This window comes from Malania oleifera, chromosome 1, assembly GCF_029873635.1.
Source record: "Malania oleifera isolate guangnan ecotype guangnan chromosome 1, ASM2987363v1, whole genome shotgun sequence".
In the NCBI taxonomy this organism is placed as follows: domain Eukaryota; kingdom Viridiplantae; phylum Streptophyta; class Magnoliopsida; order Santalales; family Ximeniaceae; genus Malania; species Malania oleifera.
In genome coordinates, this window is record NC_080417.1 from 96,159,432 (window position 1) to 96,171,519 (window position 12,088).

Consider the following 12,088-nt stretch of genomic DNA (forward strand, 5'->3'; position numbering starts at 1 on the left):
CAGACCCATCATACTTCCAGACATTTATTTTGACTTGGCAATGGTCAGCCAGCCATTGTCAGGTCCCACCTTCGGGCTGCACAACCCAGCCATGTGGGGTTAATACATGACATTAGTCAGCTAACCTACCATGGTTGTTTTTGTATTAATATTATAAAAGATGGAATATGCTTATGTATGCTCTTATGTATAACACGAAATACTCATGTCGCCACACACTGGTATTAGTTTATTTTCCCTTACTGAGAGGTGTCTCACCCCAAAATTTCATGAACTTTTCAGGAGTCCCCGAATAGGAGAGTGGATAAAGCTCCGCTGAGGTAGATACAGTTGACCTGCCATTTCTGATGGTAAGTCGTTTGCTAGGGTTCGATGGTAGTTTTTGGTGTTGACCCAAGGGCTGGTTTTTGGTTATTTTGGGATGTGTATTATGGATATAGTAAACTCTGGTATTGTATTAAGTAATATTAAGTTACGTATATGATTTTATGTTGTCCTACTGCTTAAGCTTTCGTACTGTATTTTTGATATATCCCTAGTACCCCACAGGTACAGGTGGATATGTTTTGCAGGGTTTATTATTTTGGGTTTTATTATTATTAAAGAAAAAAAATGGTAAAATAGGTTGGTCGTTACAGTTTGGTATTAGAGCCTAGGTTGCTAGGTTCTGTAGACTTTAGAATACAGCAGAAACAATACCAGAGTATAGGAAAAAGATTTGAGGTTTTGTTATACAGTCTAAAGGCAGGACTTCCATGGTAGTTTCTATTTTTTCCTAGGGTGACGATTTCAAGAAAACCATAGTAAGCTATTGTCGAGTTGTGTTCCTAGAATGTAGAACTGGATTTAGGAATAGGATGGTGTTATTAAGATAAGGGACTATGTAGGGTGAGTGAAATATGGGGAATAGGCATTTAAATCATGTTTATTGTTTTTCAAGATGGACCCTAGAGGAGGTAGTGCCCACACGAGTGGTAGTAATGGAGCAGGGCCCTTGACTGTGGGTGGGGCTGATTCTGATGTAGTTTTACGCAGCATGAGTCAGCAGGTTATGGCTAAGATCGCTAGGAGCTCTAAAGAACAGGGAGGTCCATCTGCAAGGTATGGGTGCACTATAGAGAAGTTTACGAAGATGAATCCTCCAGTATTTTTAGGAGGGGTCGATCCTACAGCCACTGAGAATGGGATGCAGGAGATTGAGAAGATCTTGGTTGTGTTGTAGTGTATAGAAGAACAGAGGATCCTCTTCGCCACCTATATATTGGCAGGAGAGGCTGTGAGGTGGTGGACTGTAGTGAGGCTTTTGGAGCAGCAGAGGATGACACCGATAGTCATGACTTGGGACCGGTTTATAGAGTTATACTTTGACAGGTATTTCCCAGGAACGGTTAGGGAAGCTAAAGTGGAAAAGTTCTTGAATCTGAAATAGGGGCAGTAGTCAGTACAGCAGTATGTGGTGCGGTTTATAGAGTTCTCACGATTCGCTCTGTATATTGTTCCTGATGAGATTAAGAAGGCAAGATAGTTTGAGAGAGGTTTGAGGCTAGGTATATTCAAGTAGGTAGTAGTGCTAAAGATACAGGACTTTGCTGAGTTGGTCGATAGAGCAGCTTTGGCTGAGATTAGTAAGCGTATGGACGCAGAGGAGCAGGGACAGAAGAAGAGATCTATATCATCAAGCTTTCAGCAGGGTCCTAGCCAGGGTCAGTGGAAGAAAGGAAACTATGGAAGAGGACAGAGGCAGGTGGTTGGGGGTCATGAGGTGCAGGAGGTGCAGAAGCCTCCTATCTGTCAGACTTGTGGGAGGAGGCACTAGGGAGAGTATCAACTAGGACAAGTTGTCTGCTATCACTGCAGTAGACAAGGGCATTTGATGTGTGATTGCCTTACACCACCAAATGTTGCTCCAGCTCCCAGACCACACCGGGGAGGCTATCAGGCACCACATAGGGGCCAGCAGAGGAATACGGCTTTAGCCAGAGTTTTTACTTTGATGTCGGGTGATGCCGAGATAGCCAGCAACGTGGTAACAGGTATGATTAGCATGCTTTCCTTTAAAGTTATTGCATTATTTGATTCTGGGGCTATGCATTCGTTTGTGTCCTTGGAGTGCATTAGATTATATGGGGCAGAAACACAATTATTTGATACGGGGTTGTTGGTATCTACACCAACCAGGTCAACGGTGAGGTGTAGTAGGGTGCTCCGAAACTGTCCAGTTAATATCCAGGGGAAGACTTTGTCTGCTTATTTAATAGTGCTAGACATGCACAAGTTTGATGTCATATTTGGTATGGATTGGCTAGTAGCTAATTTTTCTAGCATAGATTGTCACGCACGAGAGGAGATACTCAAACCTTTGGGACGAGCAAAATTTAAGTTCGTAGGGTTGCCAATACAATCCCTGCCTCAGTTAGTTTCGGCTATTAAGGTGAATTTTTGTAGATCCTAGTAAGATTGAGGCGATAGTGAATTGGGCTAGACCGAGGAACATCCAGGACATCAGGATTTTCTTGGGGCTAACTGGGTATTACCATCGTTTTGTTGAGGGATTCTTAGCATTATCAGGTCCTATGACATGACTGACTAGGAAGAATATCATATTTGAATAGGACGATAGCTGTGAGCAGAGTTTTCAGGAACTGAAGCAGAGGTTAGTCACAGCACCGGCATTGATCATCCCGTTAGGGGGTGAGGGTTATACTATCTACAATGATGCATCCTTGAAAGGACTTGGCTGTGTATTTATGCAACATGGTAGGGTAGTGACGTATGCTTCTAGACAATTGAAAGAGTATGAGAAGAACTACCCTACTCATGATCTTGAATTGGCTGCAGTTGTACACGCATTAAATATTTGGAGGCATTACATGTATGGCGAGCGGTGTGAGATCTTTTCCGACCACAAGAGCTTAAAATACTTTTTCACTCAAAAGGAACTAAATATGAGGCAAAGAAGATGGTTGGAACTTATTAAAGATTTTGAATGCACTATCAGTTATCATCTAGGGAAAGCAAATATGGTAGCTAATGCATTGAGTAGGAAGTCTAGGGAACCAGTGTTGGCGGCTATGAAGATCCAGTATCCGATCATAATGGATCTGGGGAGACTCGGCATTGAATTAGTTGAAAGTGGTTCTCAGACTCACATTGCCAGTTTAGTGGTGCAGCCTACTCTACATGAGAGGATTAAAGCCTCACAGAAGGAAGATCTAGAGTTAGCAGAGGTGATAGACAGAGTACAGAATGGTCAGGGGAAGGAATTCAGTATTGAAGATGACGAGACTTTGTGGTTCCGTTCCAGATTATGCATTCCTGCCGATACTAAGATCAGAAAGACTATTTTAGAGGAGGCTCACAGATCGTTGTACACAGTCCATCCTAACAGTACGAAGATGTACAGGGATATGCAAGAGTTCTATTGGTGGAGTGGTATGAAGAAAGAGATTGCTGAATATGTAGCCCACTGTTTGACATGCCAACAGGTAAAAGCTAAGCACCAAAGGCCGACAGGACAGTTGCAACCATTATTTATCCCATAGTGGAAGTGGGATCATATATCTATGGATTTTGTGACAGGACTACCAACGGCGTTACACGGTCAGAATGCCATCTGGGTGATTGTTGACCGTTTGACTAAGACCGCCCACTTCTTATCAAGATCAACAACTCCCTCAATCGTTTTGAAGAGATTTACATTTAGGAGATAGTTCGTCCTCATGGGGTGCCAATATCTATTGTGTCAGATCGAGACTCGCATTTCACATCACGTTTTTGGAAGAGTCTGTAGGAAGCACTAGGGTCTCAATTGTCTTTTAGCACGACATTCCATCCTCAATCAGATAGGCATACTGAGAGGACGATACAGATATTAGAGGATATGCTCCGAGCATGTGTATTATATTTTGGGGGTAGTTGGACTCAGTTCATGCCGCTGGTGGAATTTGGGTATAATAACAGTTATCAAGTCAGCATTGGCATGGCACCGTTTGAGGCACTTTACGGTAGAAGATGTCATTCTCCTTTATTTTGGATTGAAGTGGGTGAGCGGTGAGTAGTGGGACCAGAGCTTGTTCAGAAAACGTGTGATAAGGTTCGGCTTATCAGAGACAAAATCAGTGCAGCTTAGAGCCGAAAAAAGAGTTACGCAAATAACCGCCGCAGGAATTTGGAATTTGATGTTAGTATTCATGTATTTCTGAAAATAGCTCTGTTAAAAGGGGTTATGCGATTTGGGAAGAAAGGTAAACTTAGCACTAAGTTTATCGATCCATTTGAGATCCTAGAGAAAATGGGGCCGGTGGTCTAAAGGCTAGCTTTGCCACCTGTGTTATCCATAATTCATGACGTGTTCCATGTATCTATGTTGAGGAAATACGTCACAGACCCTTCTCATATTATTAGTTATGGAGAGTTGGAGCTTAGCGATTCGCTAGTTTATGAGGAGATGTCGGTACAGATTCTGGATAGGAAAGTGCAGGAGTTACGTAATAAAAACATTCCTCTGGTAAAAGTTTTGTGGAGGAATCATACAGTGGAAGAGGCTTCTTTAGAGTCTGAGGAGCAGATGAAGCAGAAGTATCCGCATTTATTTCAAGAAGCTTAAGTAGTTAGGTAATATTTCTTTTTGCAGGTACATGTAATAGTTTAACTAGTAAGTGATATTTTAGTTTTGGGATAATTTTATTTTGTTTATGCAATCTCCCAGGACTCGGAACGTAACCACGGTATTCTTCCTCCATAAGTGAGGGCAGGTAATAAAATAAATAGACCATTTTTCTTTAAGGGATGATGAACTACGTGAATAGCAAATTTCGAGGAAGAAATTTTTATAAGGGGAGAATGTAATGACCCGGAGAAATTATGGTATTTTAAATAATGATAAAGAGGGGGAAAATAGAAGTTGGAAGGGAAAAGAAAGGGGCAGCAGGCCTCGTCGACGAGGACGTATCTCATCGACGAGAAAATACTGAGAGAGAGTTTTGGGTGACTTTGAATTTCGTCGACGAGGAGAGAGTTCGTCGACCAGTTGTCTTCATGACCTCGTCGATGAGGAGAGAGTTCGTTGACGAGTTGTCTTCATGACCTCGTCGATGAGGTGATGTGGTTCGTTGACAAAGGCCACAGTATAAATAGTGCTAAACGCCAATTTTCGGCAGATTTCACGCGAACAACCTCTCTCTCTCTCTCTCAACCTCTTTCTCTCTCTCCTCCCTTCGGTTTTCCACTCTTCTCTCTTAGTTTTTGGGTCAGATTTCTGTTAGTTCTACGATCTGAAGCCACCACGACACTCTTAGGAGAATTTTTTAGATCATTTTAGGTCGTTACATAAATTATTACATATCCTGGTCTGAGATGTCCCAGCAGGTATGGTTCTTGATGAGTATGAGTCACTATTGCAAGTTCTCTGTTTAAAGATGAGGCTAATTATTGGTGGTTATCTATTGATCATACACCTAGTTGTATTTTTTTTAAAAGAAAATAATACTGAGAGATCCAAGAGTGAGGGGTTTCTTTCCAACTAACAAGCTCTCATATTTGACAGTTTAAGTGCTTATGGAAGGATAGAATTTGGGCACATGTCTAGGATTATAACAGCAATGAAAGGAAACGAGTTAACGAATTCCAAACTTCTTTACCCTTAGGTGATGAATTTCTAGATAATTTTCCCAGATGATTTATCAAGGCTATATCCAAAGGGAGATTGAATTTAATATTGGTTTGGTACTAGAAACGGAGCCTATGTCGACTGCTTCCTATAGAATGACATCAATTGAACTAAGGCAACCTAAGGTGCAACTAGAAGATTTTCTCGACAAGGAATTTGTTCAACCTAGTGTATCATCATAGGTTGTACTTGTGCTATTCACTAAGAAACATAATGGGATCTTGAGGTTATGCATTAATCATTTAAAGTTGAATCATGTTACATTAAGAATTGGTATCGACTCCCAGGGATTGGTAGATTATTCAATTAATTGGTAAAATCCCAAAATTTTTTAGGAGTGATTTTCAATTAAATTATCACCAATTAAGATTTGGGAATTACATACCCCAAAGACTAAATTAAGTACACGGTAAGATTGCTACAAATTTCTAGTGTTACCAATTGGGGTTACTAATGCACTTTGCATTTTCATGGATATGATGAATCAAGTAATTCAACCATACTTGGATTAATTTATTATAATTTTTATGGATATTTTTGGGGGTATTCAAAGACTCAAGAAGAGTATGAACAACATTTGCGATTAATTTTACAAACATTATGAGAGCATCAATTATATGCTAAACAGGAAATGTGAGTTCTCGATAATTAATACGAAATTTTGGGTCATGTCATAATCAAATGATAGTTATCTATTGATTATTCTAAAGTTATGTTAGTGTTAGATCTTTGGTAGACTTGAGATTAAAAAAATTAAAGTTGTTGAGTGTTGGTGCTGAAGCAAGGTGTATTAGGACAAGATATACAATCCATCAATTTATGTTAGTTACCAAATTCTAATAAAATTGTTTAAAAGATTAATTCAAAACTTGTTAGGTTAACGATGGATTTTACTTGGCGTGGTTAGCAAATTTCGAGTACGAAATTTTTATAAGAAGGGGAGAATGTAACGTCTTAGAAAAATGATATGCTTGGGAATGTAAAAAATAATTAATTAAAATATTATTATATATTATAATATAATAAAGTATATATATATATATATATATATATATGAATCTCCTTACGTTGAGAATTGAATTCAACTTCAATTCACTCGCCCCCCCCCTCAGGATCTCTTTGTGCTCAACTCTCCGTCTCTCTCTCTCCTCACGCTTCCCTTCTCTCACTCCTTAATTTATTTGCGAGTACTCAGCTGATTGAAGAACGAAAAATACTGTTGGATTACATTATGCGCCACCGACATTTCCATAGGAGTGGATTTGTCGTAGGAGCAACGTAGGCATATCTCTTGAGGTAAGGTAAATTCTCACTCTTACCTCAATTTTTATTAAATCCTAAGACAAATTGATGATCGGACACCACCACAAAAATTTATGGATGATTCTCTACAAGTCTAGTGGAGCTGATTTCTCATGGGATCGTCGTAGGCATAGCCCCAAAATTAGGATAAGGAGGTTATTTAGGAATTAATTGTTATTTAATTAATGTAGATTTGGAAATGTTAAAATATTGGGCATTTTGGGGTTGAACTGAGTAAGTAGGGTTTTTGGAATACAAGGTTTGAGGGGGTCTTATTTATAGCCTCTGGTCTGTGGAAGAAGCACATGGGTGGCTTAGCTCACATACCATAGCCAACTTTGACATTAGTGGCCAACTTTGACATTAGTGGTTGTCTTTGACATTAGTGGCCGACTTTGATATTAGTGGTCGTCTTTGACATTAGTGGTTGTCTTTGACATACTGTGCCCACCGTTCGCACTAGATAGGTCATACCGTTTCAAGAGGCGTTGCCCCCCCCCCCCCATACCCCCCACAGGGGGCACTGCCCTCGGACCCCCGTGTCTTGTAGGGGTTCATCTTTTGTCTTCGTAGTACCATTGTGGTCTACTAATTCGACCTCATTTGAACCATACGTCAAGTAAGTGTGCCAATTAGCTTGTGGGAGGTGAGCATTGCACACATATACACCAACACCCCCCCCCCCAATGTCCACCTACGCTCTTAGACCAATACCAAGAGCATCCCGATGCTTCTGGAAGTCGGAACTACCCAATGCTTGTGTTAATATATTTGCATGTTTCTATTCTGTTGGGCAATACTTTATCTCAAAAACCTCATCCTCAATGAGTTCTTGTATGTAGTGATACTAAATCTCAATGTGCTTAGCTCTTGCATGGAACATCGAGTTCTTACTGTTAGCTATGCAACTTTGATTGTCACAGTGAATCAAAGTTGCAGCATTTATCGTTATCCCAATATCCGTAAGAAGTCTTCTTATCCAGACAGCTTCACATAAAGTGAGACAAGTTGACTTGTACTCAGCTTCTGTGGATGATAGCGACATTGTTGGCTGCTCTTTTCTTGTCCACGAGATAATTTCATTCCTTAAGAGAAAACAATATCCAGAAACTGACTTTTTGGAATCAATATCTCCTGCCCAATCGGAGTCACAATATCCAATTAGGGAGTTCCCTAATGTATAAGAGATGCCAAAATGAGGAGTCCTTTTTATATACTTGAGGACCCTCATTCCAGCCTTCCAGTGAATTTCTCGTGGCTTATTTGCAAATCTACTCAGAATACCAACTGCAAAACTAATATCGGGCCTTGTGTTGCACAGGTACACCAAACTCCCAATTAGACTTCTGTACCTCTTTGTATCAACAAGTGGAGAGGGATCTTCAATGAAGAGTTTAATGTTTACTTCCATTGGAGTAACCACTGGAGTGCATTTTGTCATCCCAAATGCCTTCAATAACTCTTGAGCATATCGTTGCTAAGAAATAAACATTTCTCCTAGATATTGCCACATTTTAATGCCTAAGAAGAAGTGAAGTAGCCCCAAGTCTTTCATCTCAAATTCTGAGCATAGGCCTTCACGGATGTTGTTGATCTTCACCTTGTGGTCACCTGTAAGTACAAGATCATCTACATATAGTACAATTATTACATACATCTCATTCCCCTTCAGTATATATAAATGAGCATCAGAGGTACTTCTATAAAATCCATAATTAGTGAAGAAAGAATCAATCCTCTGGTACCAAGTTTCGGGGGCTTGTTTCAGCTCATACAAGGCTCTCTTCAATCTACACATTTTGTTTTCTAAATTTGGCAATTCAAATCCAGGTGGTTGCATCACATAAACCTCCACTTTAAGGTGACCATTGAGGAATGCAGACTTCACATTCATTTTTAATTGCACCCAGCTTCTGTGTGCAGTAGTAGCCAAAACTAGATGGATTGTTTCCATGCGAGCTGTTGGTGGAAAGGTTTTAGTAACATCAAAACCTTCCACCTGATAAAATCCTTATGCAACAAAGCGTGCTTTGTACTTCTCTAAAGTACCATCAGCTTTAATAGTTTACCTTCCATATCCACTTCGTGCCACTTACCTTCCTATGAGGGGTACAATCCACAATCTCCCAAGTATCATTTTTCATGATACTTTCATATTCAGCTTCCATAGTCGTTCTCCACTTTGGATCAGCCAACGCTTCATTTAGGCTACTTGGTTCCTTAACAGTACTGATTATATCAGCTATTAAGGTCATATTTACCAAGTATGCAGCTAATCGATGTTGTTCCTTTATTCTTTTCGACCTTCGAAGTCCATCAGGTTGTGAACTTTAATTCATAGGTTCTGGATTGCTTTCGTCAAAGAGTTGTTGAACCCACCTAGGGTGTGGCTTCTAAATAGGTGCTACTGGTACAACAGGCTGGTTTTGAATTTTTTCATCATTCACCTCAATCTACTACTCTAAGTGAGGCACATGGTGGGTTACTTTATCTATTGCTGATAAAGTGGGCTGATCTCTAATCTCCCACTGAGTGTGGTCCTTCATTAAATACCACACCTCGGCTTGTGACAATCTTCTTTGCCTTTACATCATACAGATGATAGGCCTTCGATTCTGTATTGTATCTCGATAAGATGCACTTGCGACTCTTGTCATCTAACTTCCTTCGATTTTCATCTGGAACATGCACAAAACATCTACAACCAAATTTTCTAAGATGATAAATGGAGGGTTTCTTACCAGAATAAGCCTTGTGAGGTGTTTTGTTCCCCAAAGCTTTAGCGAAGCATCGGTTAAGGATATACACAGTTGTATTAATAGCTTCTTCCCAAAACGATTTTGGAAGGTCTTGTGCCTTCATTATTGCTCTGTCCATCTCTATCGCAGTGCAATTTTGCCATTCCACAATGCCATTCTGTTGTAGAGTTTTTGGTGTCGGTAATTGGCGGTTGATGCCAAATGCAGTGCAATAATTGTTGAACTCCCCTAATGCGAACTCGCCTCCTCAATCTGTTCGAAGTTTCTTTAACTGCAAACATGTCTCATTTTAAACAAGTTTATGCCACACTTTAAATTTTACAAAAGCCTCAGCCTTATCACGAAGAAAGTACACCCACATCTTTCTACTATAATCGTCGACTAACAGCATAAAATAGAAAGATCCTCCTTGTAACGACCTGAAATTTCATACCATATTTTTTTTTCCAAATAATATATAAAATATACTAATAATCATTTTACTCTAATACCCCTGAAATCACCTATGCAGCGGAAAGCTTAAAGTTATACATCCATAATTACAATACTAGAATCCAGATTAACCCAAAGCATGTATACATAATTATACATCATCCCAGCACCTTCTACCCAACACTCCTGAATACTACTCAAATATACAATCTTCTGATAACACTTACCCTTCAGACACCATGTAGACGACCTCTCTACATATGAGCCTGATCCACTCGTCCAGTTGGATCACCTGAAAAATGTTAATTTACTAGGATGAGACAACGCTCAGTAAAAAGAAATATGATATTACCAGTGTGTGGCAAATGAGTTTACATAAGTAATCTACTGATAAATAACTGTACTAAAATACCATGTAAAATATCTGAGTTTTCTATTTAATCATATTACTAGTATTATAATATATCTGTTGATATTTTGTAAATCTGTATATAAATAAATAACTGAGAAACATCCCTAAAAATCTGCATGTCATGATTTAACCCCTCATGACAAGGTTGTGCAGCCCATAGGCTGGACTTAACTCTGGTTGGCCTACCAGGATAAGTCACCTGAATACTCTACCAATCCTCAGTCCGACCTTTACTGCAATCTCTCCAAAGGCATGGTACTGGTATCTACCTCGTCAAACCGGCCTCCTCAACCCAGAAATCAGGGGTGACTTCAATCCCTCCATAGGCATGGTAGATGGAATCCACACACTATCTGAGATATGTGGTTACACTCTGATCTGAAATAGCAATAGTATCGTGCTCTGTTGATTGAATCTGTCTAAAATAACTCATCCTGGATATGATACTGTATAATACTAATATATATATAATTATCTTGTTGTTTCATCATGATTCTAAAATAACTATAATACTATAAATCTGATATGAAATACTGAATTATCTGACTAAAATAACTGTAATATCTAACTGAAATAACTTTAATATCTGACTAAATAATATATAATGTCTAAGTGTTATGATTTTGGAAATCATGACATTTTGTAAATACTGTAAAATATATGTTTGTATAATATCTGTAAAATATCTGTCTGTACAATATCTATCTACAAAATATATCTGTCTGTATAATATCTGTCTATAAAATATATCTATCTATATGTACACTATGATTCATAATTCTGTAAAATCTAGTAAAACATGTTTCTATGTAAAAAAAAAAATTGTAAATCATGATATTCTGAAAAACTGTATAAATCCTAAACTGATCTAATATTAACTCATGTCACACAATTAAATAAATAAAAACCTCTGTAATAAATTCTATATTTTCTGATAATAAAAATAATTTATACCCTCTAGAATTCATCTCAAAACACATATATACTACTAATGAAATTTCTGAAATTCCTAACATAGCATATTTCCCTTACCTTGGCTAATTAAACTCATTTATCGATTCTAACTCATGCCCACGGCGTTCATAATTCCATTTTCCTAAAATATTATACATATGTATTCATGTCAAATAACTGAATTCCCAGAATAATTGCATACTCACATTTTTCGAATTATAAACTATTCATTTATCTTACCTGAATTCTTGGGAACACCCACTAAAAACCTAGCCTGCCTACCGTGTATATACCAACCCTGAATTGTATAAAATCTCAATTTCTCAATTTAACCTCAAAAATACATTCATATCTAAGCTTATACCTTCAATAAATTAATAATCAATCCAAAAAACACCCAAATACCTCCTTTCCTGAACTACACCTACAGGGATCCCAAAATTATACCCACGGCGCTCACCCGAACCCTAAATCCAATAACCCTAGTTCAACCTTAGAATGCTCAATATTTAACATTTACAAATCTACAAAAATTAAATAATAATTAATCTCTAAATAACC